Source organism: Lithobates pipiens, unplaced genomic scaffold, assembly GCF_037356315.1.
Source record: "Lithobates pipiens isolate NorthernLeopardFrog02 unplaced genomic scaffold, aLitPip1_a1.2 Scaffold_23, whole genome shotgun sequence".
NCBI lineage: Eukaryota > Metazoa > Chordata > Amphibia > Anura > Ranidae > Lithobates > Lithobates pipiens.
Window position 1 is genome coordinate 124665162 of NW_027507785.1, and position 17391 is coordinate 124682552.

A 17391-nucleotide genomic window follows, 5' to 3' on the forward strand; every position below is an offset into this window, starting at 1 on the left:
TTTGCTATGGATCTGGGATCCCTTGAAGACTGCCTATGCAGACTATCCTATTCCTCCTCAATCTTGATGATGCTAGCTTCCAACAATATTTTTGGTTTAGGGCAAGACCACCCAAGACCCAATTTTTATGACCCTGTTTAACAGGGGCATGTAATTACAATTTTTTGATATAATATTTCACAGCAGGGCCTGTTCCTGTGCCCAAAAAGAGTAACTGTGAGCGCTTACAGTGTTCGTGTGCCACCAAAACCAAAGGCCCAATTCTTCTGCCCCTGTTTAATGGGGGCATGTAATTACAATTTTTGATATAATATTTCACAGCAGGGCCCATTCTTGCACCCAACAAGCGTAACTGTGAGGGCTTACAGTGTTCTGGCGCCACCAAAACTAAAGGCCCAATTTTTATGCCCCTGTTTAACAGGGACATGTAATTAAAATGTTTAATCTAATATTTCACAGCAGGGCCTGTTCCTGCACCCAACAAAAGTAACCGTGAGGGGTTACAGTGTTCTGGTACCGCTAACACCTAAGGCCCAGCTTTTATGTTGAGTATTTAGGGCAGGCCATATAGTATATATACCGCTGTTCAGAGTATATAGTGCCTGGGAGGGCCTGGTATGGATTTTGAGGGGGAAATCCATGCCATTTTTTGGGTATTTTTATTTATATTGCCGGGATCCAACAATACATTACAGCGACTAGTATGCCATTTTTTCCTTTAGAAATTTCATTTTGCTGTGGTACTTTTATAAACATGGGAAAGATGCGCTACTTTACAGGCATGATATATAAAGGAATATTTCATTTTTATTGTTTCACTTTAAGTATTATTAACCACTTAGCGACCAGCGCACGCCAATGTATGTCCTATTTTTGAAGATGGATATCTCGGTAACGGCGGCAGCTGCTGCCACAACCGAGATATCCATCTCTTCAGGCACCGGTCGTCTGTACAATAACGGTGGTCTCCGCGGCGGATCGGGTCCTTTTCCTAGCTGGGTATGGAGACGAGTGAGGCTAAGATGGCCCCCACTCGTCTCTATACCATAGGAGGGCGGAAGCGACGTCAAAACGTCTCTTCCGCCCATACCTCTTATCCACTTAAGGACCGCCGCATGGCAATGTACGTCGGTGCAATGGCACCGACAGGCACAAGCACGTACATGTACGTGCTCGCCTTCCGATCGGATCCCCTCCCGCTGGATGCGGCGGTCCGTTTCGCTGCAGGAGCGATCCGGGATGAGGGGATGGCCGTTGGTTTCTGGCCATCCCCTCTCGATCGCTCCTGGCGAATGAGAAGCTTCCCCCGCTGTGTATAGTGTAATATTGGGGGGTTTAACTCAAGTGTAGCACTCACTAGCGAGACCAATCCACACCAGAAACTCAATTTCAGGGCTTTTTGACCCACTTTTATTAAAAAAGAAAAGAAAATGTCCATCAATAACTCCCACGCAGGGGTTTCAATTTCACAGCAGTCGTAAACTAAAAATACCAAGCCACCTGGCTCTATGGTCAGCAGTACTGCCGTTTGGGCTTTACCCTTCAACCCTCTTGGCCATATAACAGAGATCACGGACTGTACCTCTTTTACTCTTCCTCACTGCTCATCCCACAGCTTTGGGCCTTCTGACTACACCATGCAGACATGCATGCTTCTCCCTTGCTTGCCTGGACTCCTCGGGAGGGTGAAGCCCAGAACCACGGTCAGGTGTCTAGAAATAGACCAACACACACCTGACCAGTCAGTGTGCTGGTGAATCCCAAAATCTGGACCCAGGACTGGGGTCCCACCCGGATCACTACGATCACGCACGCTCCCTGGAGCCCCTCAACCCGCCTGGTTGAAAATACTGGGTCCATACACTGGTGGGGTACCACACTACCACAATAGTAAACACAGGCAGGGAGGAAGTGATGTCATTCTCCTCGGGGCGGTCTTTTTGAACGGACGACGAGGAGAACACTGAAAGTAAGTGTGCACCAACACTACACTGACATGTAGGTACACATAGACACACAAACCCCCCGATCCCCCCTGCCCCCCCTCCCCCTCCCAGTCACAGTGTCACTGATTGCAGTGATCATTTATTTTCTGATCACTGCATTTAGTGTCAGTTGTGACAGTAAAAACTGTCAGGGCAGTTAGTGTAAGGTCCAGGGTAGCCCCCTACCCCCCCAATAAAGGTTTAAACCCCTGATTGCCCCTAGAGTTAACCCTTTCACCCCCTTTTGCCAGTGTCACTAAGCAATAATTTTTCTGATTGCTGCATTAGTGTCACTGGTGCCGCTAAGTAGCTAGTTATTTTTTTAGGTTCACCGCCAGGTTTTTATAGCACTAGGTACCCTAATATACTACCCAATAATGGTTTTAACCCCCTGATTGCCCCTAGTTAACCCTTTCACCCCCTTTTGCCAGTGTCACTAAGCGATCGTTTTTCTGATCGATGCATTAGTGTCACTGGTGCTGCTAAGTAGCTAGTTATTTTTTTAGGTTCACCGCCAGGTTTTTATAGCGCTAGGTACCCTGATATACTACCCAAGAATGGTTTTAACCCCCTGATTGCCCCTAGTTGACCCTTTCACCCCCTTTTGCCAGTGTCACTAAGCGATCATTTTTCTGATCGCTGCATTAGTGTCACTGGTGTCGCTAAGTAGCTAGTTATTTTTTTAGGTTCACGCCAGGTTTTTATAGCGCTAGGTACCCGTATATACTACCCAATAATGGTTTTAACCCCCTGATTGCCCCTAGTTAACCCTTTCACCCCCTTTTGCCAGTGTCACTAAGCAATCGTTTTTCTGATCGCTGCATTAGTGTCACTGGTGCCGCTAAGTAGCTAGTTATTTTTTTAGGTTCACCGCCAGGTTTTTATAGCGCTAGGTACCCCGATGTACTACCCAATAATGGTTTTATCCCCCTGATTGCCCCTAGTTAACCCTTTCACCCCCTTTTGCCAGTATCACTAAGCGATCGTTTTTCTGATCGCTGCATTAGTGTAACTGGTGCCGTTAGGTAGCTAGTTATTTTTTAAGTTCACCGCCAGGTTTTTATAGCGCTAGGTACCCCGATATACTACCCAATAATGGTTTTAACCCCCTGATTGCCCCTAGTTAACCCTTTCACCAGCGATCACCATATAAGTGTCACTGGTGACGCTGCTTAGCCAGTTAGCTATTTAGGTTCCCCGTCAGGTTTTTATATAGCGCCAGGGACCCCCATATACTACCTTATAAAAATGTGAACCCCCTGATTTCCCCTAGTTAACCCTTTCACCAGTGATCACCGTATAAGTGTTACGGGTGACTCTGGTTAGTTAGTTTGCTTTTTATAGCATCAGGGCACCCACCATTTATTACCCAATAAAGGTTTAACCCCCTGATCACCCGGCGGGTGATATCAATTAGGTTTTAGGGTCAGGGTCTGCATCGCCCCAGGCAGAGCTAGGTTAGTGCCAGTACCGCTAACACCCACGCTCAAAGCATAAACCTCCCGTAGTGGTATAGAATCTGAACAGATCAATATCTGATCTGATCAGATCTATACTAGCGTCCCCAGCAGTTTAGGGTTCCAAAAAAATGCATTGTTAGCAGAATCAGCCCAGATACCCGCTAGCACCTGCGTTTTGCCCCTCCGCCCAGCCCACCCAAGTGCTGTATCGATCGATCACTGTCACTTACAAAACACTAAACACATAACTGCAGCGTTCACAGAGTCAGGCCTGATCCCTGCGATCGCTAACAGTTTTTTTTGGTAGCATTTTATATTTAAATCCGTAAGGCAGTGCTTGGTTTTCGGGGTCCCGTACATGGCTAGGCTCCCAAAAAGTCCCCCACATGTGGTATCCCCGTACTCGGGAAAAGCAGCAGAATTTATTTTGGGGTGTAATTTGACTTATGCCCATAGCATGTGTGAGCAATATATCATTTAGTGACAACTTTGTGCAAAAAAAAAAAATTGTAATATTCCTGCAACTTGTGGCAAAATATAAAATATTTCATGGACTCAACATGCCTCTCAGTAAATAGCTTGGGGTGTCTACTTTCCAAAATGGGGTCATTTGGGGGGGTTTTGTGCAATTTTGGCATTTTATGACCTTCGAAACTGTGATAGGTAGTGAGGAGTGAAATCAAAAATTTGCACCCTTAGAAATCCTGAAGGCAGTGATTGGTTTTCAGGGTGCCGTACGCGGCTAGACTCCCAAAAAGTCCCACATATGTGGTATCCCCGTACTCAGGAGAAGCAGCAGAATATATTTTGGGGTGCAATTCCACATATAACTATGGCATGTGTGAGCAATATATCATTTAGTGACAACTTTTTGTAAACTTTTTTTTTTTTGTGTCATTATTCAAACATTTGGGACAAAAAAAAATATTCAATGGGATCAACATGCCCCTCAGCAATTTCCTTGGGGTGTCTACTTTCGTGAGTAGAGCCCGCATATGAAAACGGTGGTCAAACCACACATGTGAGGTATTGCCACGATCGGTAGAGCGAGAGCAAGAATTCTAGCCCTAGAACTCCTCTGTAACGCAAAAAATGCAACCTGTAGAATTTTTTAAATGTCGCTTATGGAGATTTTTGAGGCTAAAAGTTTGACGCCATTCCACGAGCGGGCGCAATTTTGAAGTGTGACATGTTGGGTATCAATTTACTCGGCGTACCATTATCTTTCACAATATAAAAAAAATTGGGCTAATTTTACTGCTGTCTTATTTTTTTATTCAAAAAAGTAAATTTTTTCCAAAAAAAGTGCGCTTGTAAGACCGCTGTGCAATTACGGTGTGAAAAAAAGTATTTCAATGACCGCCATTTTATTCTCTAGGGTGTTAGAAAAAAAACAATATAAAATGTTTGGGGGTTCTAAGTAATTTTCTAGCAAAAATAACTGTTTTAAACACGTGAACACCAAATCTGAAAAAGAGGCCTGGTCCTTAAGTCGTTAAAATCACAGCTTCCGAAATAGCAGTTTTTAAAACTTTTTTTGCAGGACCCGGGTCTCTAAGCACTTTTTATGATAATAACTTGCATATAAGCCTTTAAAATTAGCACTTTTGATTTTTCACGTTCGTGTCCCATAGACTTTAACGGTGTTCACGTGTTCGCACACATTTTTTGTCTGTTCGCATGTTCTGCTGCAAATCGAACCGGGGAGTGTTCCGCTCATCCCTACACACTACACACCACCTCCCCCGCTCCAGGCCAGGGGTCTGAAGACTTCAGGCAAAATAGCAATATACCTGGGAAGGGGCATCTGCATTTAAAGGGTCAGCCCAACAAGTAGAACCACTGTGTCTCTAAGGCCCATCTTATCATGGGACACTCCCTTTCCAAAAGTTTTTTTTTCAACTGGAATGAACTTTTAGCTCCAGCACATGAGGGTATGCTCTTCTCCAATTGGCAGGGACAATACTGCACCTAAACTCAGTTTTGAAGCATCCATTGTACCAGGCAGTGGCGTCGCTAGGGGGTGGCTATAGCGCCGCCGGTCGTGGCCTCTCTGCAGCAAGGCAGCGAGTGCGGCGAGTGTGCGGGCTGCATGAGAGAGCTGGGCTGGAGGATGAGAGAAGCGAGAAGGCAGATAAGCGAAGATGACATCATCTCCCCCCTCCCTGCATCACGGTTCTTTCACCCTCACAGCCGGGCCTCTTCACTGTCGAAGGTTTGGTGGGGATCAGCGAGATGACATCATTTCTCACTGCCCGTCCCGCATCACTGCACTCCTGCCCTCACTCAGAACTGACAACTTCGCCTGCCTCTGTGCTAAATGGACCAGTGCTGCCAGCCTGCCACCAATGTAGCGACAATGTACATTTAGTGGCACTGGCTGGCATGGCAAGTGACAATCCGCAAACACTGACAGGTGATATGGCAAGTGATCATTCACATCTGGTGGCAGGCGGCGTGGCAAGTGACAATCCGCATCTGGTGGCAAGTGACAATGCACATTTGGTGGCAGGCGACATGGCAAGTGACAATCCGCATCTGGTGACAGGTAGCAATCCACATCTGGTGCCAGGCAATAGTGCCAAGTGACAATACACATCTGGAGACAGGCAATGTGGCAGGTGACAATCCACAAATGGTGGCAGGTAACATGGCAATTGACAATACACATCTGGTGGCAGGCAACAGTGACAAGTGACAATCCACATCTGGTGGCAAGCGATGTGGCAGGTGACAATCCGCAAATGGGGGCAGGTGACGTGGCAAGTGACAATCCACATCTGATGTCAGGTGACAGTGGCCAGTGATAATCCACATCTGGTAGCAGGCGATGTGGCAGGTGACAATCCGCAAATGGTGGCAGGTGACGTGGCAATCCGCATCTGGTCGCAGGCGATGGTGGCAAGTAGCAAGCTACATCTGGTGGCAGGAGATGTGGCAAGTGACACACCCAGGGCTCCCACTGATTCTGCATTATGGTGAGTTGAACCACTTCATTATATATTACAATATAACAATAAAAATAATGCACTTCAATCACCCTGACACCATATCAACCATGGTGCCGTGATGATTGAAGCGCCAACACCAGCCATTGCCCATGAAAAATAGCTTACCACCTTCGTGCCCCCCTCTCCTGGGCCTGCAAATAGGTTTGTGACCCCACTGTTATGGGCTCTAGCCCTAGATCTTTTGCAGACCTAGCAACGCCCCTGGTACCAGAAGCTCTTTTTGAAAAATCTGAGGCTATGAGGACTAGTCTCAGCCACAAAGCCTGCTTCAGTTAGGAGAATGCTGCTTATACCTGAAGACTCCAGTGGATAACAGGAGACTTTATCCTTTATTAGATCGAAGAAGTGGGCAAGCTGGCAAAGTTAAGGATAAATCTCTTATACCATCTCACAATTCTGAGAAAGGATTATCCTTGCTTTGGCGCAGGATTATTTTTTGATAACTTCTACCTTGTTCAGGTGGGGTTTGGTTTTGCATCTATTTACCTTGTACCCCAGACAGCAGGCCTCCTCCAGTCCATTTGTACTTTTCTCAGGGTTCATCATGAACCCTGCCTTCCATTGATCATCTAATGCACTCATCTCTTGTCCCCACACCTTTTTAAAATACATCCAGTAGTTCCTGATGATTTTGCCTGTAAAGCACCTTTAAAGTGTTTTTTTCTTCTGCATGCAGTTTTCCCCGCAGCCCTCCTCAATACATACCTGAACCCGATCTTAATCCAGCGATGTGCACAAGAGCCAAAGCTCTATCATCTCTCTCCCTCTTCATTGGCTCAGAGCCATTGAGGGAGTGGGGGATGGAGCCAAACCACGCACTGTGTATAACATGTTTGTTATTTTAACATTAAAAAAATCTTTACCCATTTGAAGACCAAACCTTTTCTGGAACTTTTTGTTTAAAAGTGTAAATTTGTATTTTTTGCTAGAAAATTACTTAGAGCCCCCAAACATAAAAATATAGTTGTGCTCATAAGATTACATGCCCTGGCAGAATTTATGATTTCTTGAGAATATGAATAATAACACAAAAACATTTCTTTCACTCGTGGTTAGTGTTTGGATGATGCCATTTATCAACTGTGTTGACTCTTTTTAAATCATAGTGACAACAGAAACTACCCAAATGACCCTGATCAAAAGTTTGCATACCCTGGTGATTTTGGCCTGATAAAATACATACAAATTGACACAAAGGGGTTTGAATGGCTATTAAAGGTAACCATTCTCACCTGTTTTCTGTTTGCTTGTAATTAGTGTGTGTGTGTGTGTGTGTATAAAAGGTCAATGAGTTTCTGGACTCCTGACAGATCCTTGCTAGTGATGGACGAACTTCCGACGGGACGTTTCGCGAACACAGCCAAAAGTTGGCAAACCTTGTGGCTCGCGGTGGACCCCATTGACTTTAATGGCAGGCGAACCTTAAAAACCTGCAGGTCATATTTTCAGCCACAAAATACTTACTAGCTGTGCACACATAGTCCCAGAACATGGACACTGACATACCAAAGGATTAAGTGAATCTGGGATCGACAACGACAAGCATTCTTTTTTTATCTGTGAAATTTTGACAATTGAGGAGCGCATGAAGACCATGGAGGAGAGGCAAGGTCAGGACAGGCTATGAAGGGGGTGCAGGAGATGATCAGTGCCACAGTCAGGGCAGCGCAGTCCTGTGCCAGTGTCCCAGTGTGCCAACCTGTGCTTGAGCCCCCTCCCTCTGCCCGGCCCTTACCCCCACCTATGCAGGGCTCCACTGCGGTGGTCCGGAGGTGCCAGCCCAGTGCTGATCCTCAGCCATGGCGCTGGCACTGCCTGCTGATTGGCTTCTCCGCTGCTATCTCCCTCACTGTCTGAAACCAGCACCGCGATAGAGACTGAGCACTGACACCAGCACCGTGATAGAGACTGAGCACTGACACCAGCACCGAGATAGAGAGCACTGACACCAGCACCATGATAGAGAGCACTGACACCAGCACCATGTGAGCACTGACACCAGCACCGAGATAGAGAGCACTGAGACCACACTAGCACCGAGACAGAGAGCACTGACACCAGCACCGAGATAAAGAGCACTGACACCAGCACCGTGATAGAGAGCTCTGACACCAGCACCGTGAGAGCACTGACACCAGCACCGTGATAGAGAGCACTGACACCATCACCGTGATAGAGAGCACTGACACCACACCAGCACCGAGATAGAGAGTACTGAGACCAGCACTGATACCAGCAACTCCCTGCGGGACCCAAAAATATGACACCGCTCAACCTCTTCAAACAGGAGGGTATGGGCATATAGTATGGTGTGCTTTTTTTGTACAAGGGAGTGAGTCAAAGGTAGAAAAAAGGTCCATGTGCTAGATTAAATATATCGTTTATAGAGTTATGCATACACATGGTCTACTGGTCACATGTTCCTCCGAGATCCATGCCTCATTCATTTTTATAAATGTGAGGTAGTCAACACTTTCATTAGCTAGGCGAGTGCGCTTATCGGTCACAATCCCCCCTGCTGCGCTGAATGTCCTTTCAGACAGGACACTGGACGAGGGGCAAGCCAACAGTTCCATTGCAAATTGGGCAAGCTCCGGCCAGAGGTCAAGCCTGCCCACCCAGTAGTCCAGGGGTTCATCACTTCTCAGAGCGTCCACATCTGGATAACACCTGTCGATAGGTCGGCTGAAAGAATGAGCTCATATCAGAAGTCACCAACACATCTTCAAACCGCCCTCTTCTTGCAGGCACTGTTGGATTGGTACCCGCAACTCTTTCTCTGGGAGTGGGAATTCCTCCTCTGCCAGTGCATGCAAAAGCAGAATGCAGCATTTCTCGAAGCAAGGCCTGTAAGTGCTCCATTCTGACAGCCCACTGTGATGGTGGTAACATTTCCACCATTTTGTGTTTGTACCAGGGGTCTAAGTACGTTGCCACCCAGTACTGGTCCTTGACCCTTATGCTTTTTATACAGGGGTCCCTGTTAAAACACTGGAGCATGAAGACCCCCATTTGCACTAAACTGGAAGCGGTGTGGTGGCCTGGCTCCTGCTCATCATCCAGGATAATGTCGTCCTCCTCGTTTTCTCCTCTCCCCATCCACGCACAACAACAGGGATCCCAGAAAGGTTTAAAGCATGCTCTTCTTGCTCCTCCTCATCAGCCCCGGCACCATCCTCCTCTGACTCCTCTTCAGACTACTGTTGTTGACTTGTCTCAGATAGAGTAGCCCCCCGGGAATTCATGCAGCATTGCGACTTCCTCATCTTCCTGCTCCTCCACAGCTTGATCAATGACACAACGCAATGCACGCTCCATAAAGAAGGCATAAGGTACGATATCACTGATGGTGCCATGGCTGCGACTGACCAGTTTGGTGATCTCATCAAATGGCCGCAGAAGTCTGCATGGGTCGCACATGAGCAGCCACTGGTGCGGCAAAAAAAAAAACAAGCTCCTCAGAACCTGTTCTGCCGCAGAGTTCGTACAGGTAGTCGTTAATTGCACGTTTCTGCTGGAGCAGCCTATCAAGCATATAGAAGGTTGAGTTCCATCACATCGGGCAATCGCAAATAAGACGTCTGACCGGCAGATTGTGTTGCCGCTGAAAGTCAGCAAGGCGAGCCATGGCCGTGTAAGATCTTCTGAAATGGGCCGAGATTTTTCTTGCCTGCCGCAAGATGTCCTGGACCCCAGGGTATTTGACAACGAATCGCTGCAGGACCAAGTTTAAGACATGTGCCATGCATGAAATGTGTGTAATTTTGCCCTGTTTCAATACGCTAAGCAGATTGGCACCATTGTCACACACCACTTTACCAACTGTCAAATTGAGCGGTGTTAGCCACTGATCTGCCTGTGAACGCAAAGCAGAAAGGAGTGCAGGGCCAGTGTGGCTCTTGGCTTCCAGGCACAACAGACGCAGCACAGCATGGCAACGTCTCATCTGGCATGTCGAATAGGTTCTGGGGATCTTGGGCGGCGCAGCAGAAGAGGCGCTAGCAGCAGAAAAGGAGGAGTCAGCCGAGGAGGAGAGGGAGGAGGATGGAGTAGGAGGAGGAGAAGAAGAGGCAGGCCTGCATGCAATCCGTGGTGGTAAAACCAAATCTACACGGGTGCCACGAGTTACATGCTTGGCTGCCGACAGAAGGTTTACACAGTGGGCAGTAAAAGTTATATACCTTCCCTGCCCGTGTTTGCTAGACCACGTGTCTGTGTTATATAGCTCTGGGATGCCCTTCTGTGAGAAATATTTCCTTCCTGGGACCTTCCATTGTGGTGTTCCAATGGCCACAAATTTTCGAAAGGCCTCCGAGTCTACCAGTTTATATGGCAGTAGTTGGCGGCTATCAGTTCTGACAAGCCAGCCGTCAACCGTTGGGCAAGAGGGTTATCCGGCATCATCATTTTTTTACGCTCGAACATTTGGCCCACGGAAGCCTGCCTTTTTCCAGAAAAATGTGAGGATGGCATGATGGAAAGTGGAGTGGAGGACAATTGTGAGGAGAGAGGAGAAGGAGAAGTAGAAGACGAGGCTGGATGGTGAGAGCCTGGAGTGTGGCTTTGTGTGTTCCGTTGCTCCCACTGGGCTCAGTGATGGCAGCTCATGTGCCTTCTTAAGGCGGCCATCCCTAGGTGAGTGTTGGGCTTACCGCGACTTATGCATTGACTGCAAAGATTGCAGATGGCAACACTATTGTCAGCAGTGGACACGTTAAAAAAAGCCCACACTGCAGGGCCATGTGCCGGCATCCTGGGAGCACCAGATGTGACCGTACATGGTTGATGCCTCGCTCCTGATACATTAGCAGTTGGCTTTGTCCTTCCTGTGCAATCTAAGTTCCGCCTGCTTCTCCTCCCTATCTGCTGGTCCATATCTCCCTCTGAACTCCCCTCCTCTTCCTCTCTTGTGGGCACCCACGTGACATCACTAGACACATCATCATTGACGTCACCTTCCCCACCGCTATAATTAGAGATCTCGGAGTAGGCAGCAACACGGGGACCAACCTCCTCCTTGGGCTGATCTGGGTACTGTCGTCAGACTGCTGAGTGGCGGTTGTTGCTACCTCCTCTTCCTGATCCAATGGCAAGAGTGGCTGTGCATCGGCAATGTCTTGTGATGGATCGGAAAATAATTCCTGTGACTCAAGCGGAGGGTATATGGTGGCGGTGTTGGTGGTAGTGTCTTTGTGGGTGCACACAGCAGAGAGTGAAGAGGGTGCAGATGGAGAAGATGAGGAGGGTGCAGAAGAGTAAGGCTGTGTGAGCCACTCAACCAAGTCTGGTGCGTCCTTTGACGTAATCGAACGCACCTTCTGTAATTTGCCACTTTGGCTCAAGCCTGTTGCTCCTGCCCAACCCCTACCACCCCTGCGGAAGGGCCTGCCTCTTCCTCTGCCTGTCATTTTTTAAATGACCCTGTGACAAAAGTCTCTAGAGAAGTGCAGTATGTATGTGGAAGGAGGTATATAACACCCCGCTTCAATCGGTCGTTTTGGGGGGCCACTGGTCTATCACACCAGTTATAATACTTTTTTTTTTATTGCGTTTGTCATTCTTTGTAGTATCGCTGCAGAACCGCTCAGCAGTCACAATGCTGCACAGTGGAAATGCACTATACTATGCTTTCTATGCAAGTATTTTATACGTGTATTACACCCCTATAAACTGCACACCAAATAGTACACCTATACCAGTCCTTAAAAGGACCTTTGTGGACCTAATAGTAGCTAGCTAATAGCTAGTGAATTGCAGTCTGCCCCTGCTCCAAACACCAAACTGTCCCCCCCTACACTGAGAAACGACAGCTGCAGAATCGGTCAGCAGCACAGCAGTGCAGTGCACTATAATGTGCTTTCTATATTTGAAAGAAAGTATATTATACGTGTACAACCCTATATAATGTACACCTATACCAGTCCTTAAAAGGACCTTTGTGGACCTAGTAGCTAGTGATTTGCAGACTGTCCCTGCTCCAAAACACCAAACTGTCCCTCAGTCCCTACACTGATAAAAGACAGCTGCAGAATCGGTCAGCACTCAGCAGCACAGCAGTCAGCAGTGTGCCATAATATATTTCCTATATTTGAAAGAAAGAAAAAAAATATTATACGTGTACAACCCTATATACTGTACACCTATACCAGTCCTTAAAAGGACCTTTGTGGACCTAATAGTAATAGCTAGTGATTAAACTGACTGTCCCTGCTCCACACAGTGTCCTGTCCCTACACTGACAAAAGACAGAATGTAAAAAGGCCGCCAGATCAGGTCTATTTATAAGGTAGGGTGTATGGCCAATTTTCCATGTGCTGAAATGTCTCAATTGGCTGTCCTGTACCCCATGATGGATGTGTCATCATGGGTCAAAGTTCTTTCAGAATGTAAACGCATATGCCTGCAGGGCGAACAGCGCCAGAAGTCTGCCAGCTTGGCGAATCGCGAACGAGCAAAATTCGCCGCGAACCGACCACCGGGCGAACCGCAAAACCATCTCTAATCCTTGCATCTTTCCTTCAGATGCACAATAAGGAGGCACTTGAAGAAAGAAGGGCTGCATGGTTGAGTCACCAGAAGAAAGCCATTATTACACAAATGCCACAAAGTATCCCGCTTACAATATGCCAAACAGCACAGAGACAAGCCTCAAACCTTCTGGCACAAAGTCTTTTGGAATGATGAGACCAAAATTTAGCTTTTTGGCCACAACCATAAATGCTTTATTTGGAGAGGAGTCAACAAGGCCTATGATGAAAGGTACAGAGGTGGATCGCTGATGTTTTGGGGATTTGTGAGCTAAAAAGGCACAGGAAATTATGGTCAAAATTCTTGGCAAGATGAATGCAGTATGTTATCAAAAAATATTGGAGGAACATTTGCATTCATCAGCCAGGAAGTTGCGCATGGGACGTACTTGGACATTTCAATATGACAATGATCCAAAACACAAGGCCAAGTCAACCTGGCATTGGCTACAGCAGAATAATGTGAAGGTTTTGGAGAGGCCATCTCAATCTCCTGAGCTCAAGATCATTAAGCCACTCTGGGGAGATCTCAAATGTGCAGTTCATGCACAACAGCCCATGAGTTTATAGGAACTGGAGGCTTGTTGCCAAGAAGAATGGGCAGCTTTACCATGTGAGAAGATAAAGAGCCTCATCCACAAATATCACAAAAGACTTCAAGCTGTCATTGATGTTAAATGGGGACAATACACAGTATTAGGAACTGAGGTATGTAAACTTTTGATCAGGGTAATTTGGCTAGTTTTTGTTGTCATTAGGATTTAAAAAGAGTAAACACAGTTGATTTGTAATAAATGGCTTCAGCTAAACACTGACCAAGAGTGAATGAAAAGTTTTTGTGTTATCATTCATATTCTCTGAAAAATGGCCAAGAAACCATAGATTCTGACAGGGTATGTAAACTTAAGAGCACAACCATAGAGAATAAAATGGTGATTGTTGCACTATTTTATGTCACACAGTTTTTGCGCAGGAATGTATACTATAATGAATAAAAAAAATAAAAAATAGTTTTTGTATAATGTAAAAGATGATGTTACTCCGAGTACATACAGTGCCTTGAAAAAATATTCATACCCCTTGACATTTTTCACATTCAAATATAAAAATGGTGCAGCGCAAATAAAATCCAAAAATAAAATCACATATTATTGTGTAGCAGCAGGAAACGTGTAGGAAGAATACACCACGTAGTGAAACAACTCTTCTTTTGTGTGTGACCAATCCTTCCACCTGTATTATTAAACTCTTACCAGCTGGGATTTACCTCTGAGTACTCAGATGGTCAGACAGGCAAATTCACACCCGTGGTGTACATGGTTCCTGCTTTGTTTCCCACGTATAGATAGAGCAATCTTCAATTCTAATCTATCAGCAGTCTGTCTGAGAGCCAGGGAAAGACAATCCGCCGGACTATGGCGGGAGTGCGCCGGACTTTTGAAATGAATGGACTTGCCCACACAGTAAAGTTCGTTCATTTTGAAACGTGGCACCAGGTAGATGGAACTAGGGGGGGGGGGGGGGGGGGGTCCAGCCTTGGTTCATCCTTCAGGCAAAAGCCATGGCATTTTAATGTCCTGGTTTGGACCAAGAAATTGCTTAATTCTAGCTGGTAAGTTTGATTTATTTGGAATTTTGAGCGTGTGTCTCCCTTTGGGTGCAGGTTCTGGGTCCATCGGTGCTGGATATTCCCGGGGGGTGCAGCCACCCCTTTGGGTGGTTTGGCTGCTCCCTTTTTGGTGGCATTCTCACCTTTGGGACCGGGTCTGTCCCCTTGGGACACATAATCAATATGCTCATGTGCACCCCTAATATAATTCAAAATTCTGGTTATAGGTGTTCTCCATTTTTGTTTGAGACTACTCTCTCAGGGGTCACAGCTATACATACAGTGCCTTGCGAAAGTATTCGGCCCCCTTGAACTTTTCAACCTTTTGCCACATTTCAGGCTTCAAACATAAAGATATAAAATTTTTATTTTTTGTGAAGAATCACCAACAAGTGGGACACAATTGTGAAGTGGAACGAAATCTATTTGATTTTTGAAACTTTTTTAACTAATAAAAAAATGAAAAGTGGGGCGTGCAAAATTATTCGGCCCCCTTGCGTTAATAATTTGTAGAGCCACCTTTTGCTGCGATTACAGCTACAAGTCGCTTGGGGTATGTCTCTATCAGTTTTGCACATCGAGAGACTGAAATTCTTGCCCATTCTTCCTTGCAAAACAGTTGGAGCTCAGTGAGGTTGGATGGAGAGCATTTGTGAACAGCAGTTTTCAGCTCTTTCCACAGGTTCTCGATTGGATTCAGGTCTGGACGTTGATTTGGCCATTCTAACACCTGGATACGTTTATTTGTGAACCATTCCTTTGTAGATTTTGCTGTATGTTTGGGATCATTGTCTTGTTGGAAGATAAATCTCCGTCCCAGTTTAAGATCTTTTGCAGACTCCAACAGGTTTTCATCCAGAATGATCCTGTATTTGGCTTCCCCTCAATTTTAACCATCTTCCCTGTCCCTGCTGAAGAAAAGCAGGCCCAAACCATGATGCTGCCACCACCATGTTTGACAGTGGGGATGGTGTGTTGAGGGTGATGAGCTGTGTTGCTTTTACGCCAAACATATCGTTTTTCATTGTGGGCAAAAAGTTCGATTTTGGTTTCATCTGACCAGAGCACCTTCTTCCACATGTTTGGTGTGTCTCCCAGGTGGCTTGTGGCAAACTTTAGACAAGACTTTTTATGGATATCTTTGAGAAATGGCTTTCTTCTTCCCACTCTTCCAAAAAAGGCCAGATTTGTCCAGTGTACGACTGATTGTTGTCCTATGGACAGACTCTCCCACCTCAGCTGTAGTTCTCTGCAGTTCATCCAGAGTGATCATGGGCCTCTTGGCTGCATCTCTGATCAGTCTTCTCCTTGTCTGAGCTGAAAGTTTAGAGGGACGGCCAGGTCTTGGTAGATTTGCAGTGGTCTGATACTCCTTCCATTTCAAAATGATCGCTTGCACAGTGCTCCTTGGGATGTTTAAAGCTTGGGAAATCTTTTTGTATCCAAATCCGGCTTTAAACTTCTCCACAACAGTATTACGGACCTGCCTGGTGTGTTCCTTGGTCTTCATGATGCTCTCTGCGCTTTCAATAGAACCCTGAGACTATCACAGAGCAGGTGCATTTATACAGAGACTTGATTACACACAGGTGGATTCTATTTATCACCATCAGTCATTTAGGACAACATTGGATCATTTGGAGATCCTCGCTGAACTTCTGGAGTGAGTTTGCTGCACTGAAAGTAAAGGGGCCAAATAATTTTGCACGTACCACTTTTCAGTTTTTTATTTGCTAAAAAAGTTTAAAATATCCAATAGATTTCGTTCCACTTCACAATTGTGTCCCACTTGTTGGTGATTCTTCATAAAAAATAAAAATGTAATATCTTTATGTTTGAAGCCTGAAATGTGGCAAAAGGTTGAAAAGTTCAAGGGGGCCGAATACTTTCGCAAGGCACTGTATTCCTCCTTTGGATTTGTTAAAACTACATTTTGGAAGTGTGGCATTTGTTACTTATATATCTTCTTAATTTTGATTTGGGGTGGTGTCTCTCTTGGGAGGCAGGACCGGCCCGACTTTGGGTACTCCCAGGGATACGGCCTCCTGCTTGGTAGGTGGGCTGTTTTTCACTGGTGATGTCCCTATTGGAGTTTTAGGTTATGTCCCCTCAAGACACTGCTAGAACCTGTTCAAGTGCACTTTCGAATTTTACCATAAATATTTTATTATAGGCTTCCCCCATTCATTGGTTGAGACCATTCTTTTGGGATTTCCTACCTGAACGCCCTTGTTGGGTCTTATACCCTATGGCTTCTTTGTGGAATGAAAGGCTTATACAAACTTCCAGGATGATCTTTGGTGTTGAGGAGGCACTTTCTCCTAACCAATTTATTTGACATGTAAGTTTATTAATGATATTTATTGTTAGGTGTTTGATATATACGCCAAAATCAATTTTGTATTCAATGTTTCATTATAATTGTATACCGAATATATTTATATTGTGTTTTACATTTCCATGGTGGGTTACAGTCCCCAATGAAGATTATATTGTATGCACTTTTTGAAACGCGTTGGGATTTTCCACTACTGACCATCTTTTGTCATCTGGTTGGATGGTTTCATGATTGTAGTAGGATTCTGCCACTTCTGTCAATTATTGTATAATATTATTCAAATACATGTATACATGTTCCTCTCGTGGTTCTTTCCAGAATAATTTTATAAATTTTTGTGTATTAATAAAATCATATATTTTTTCTACTTTTTTGGGGGAAATTGCTTTAAAAATCGCTGATCACGTGCTAAAGAGGCTCTCTACAGAGATCAGTGTAGCGGTGTGTCAGACTGACACACT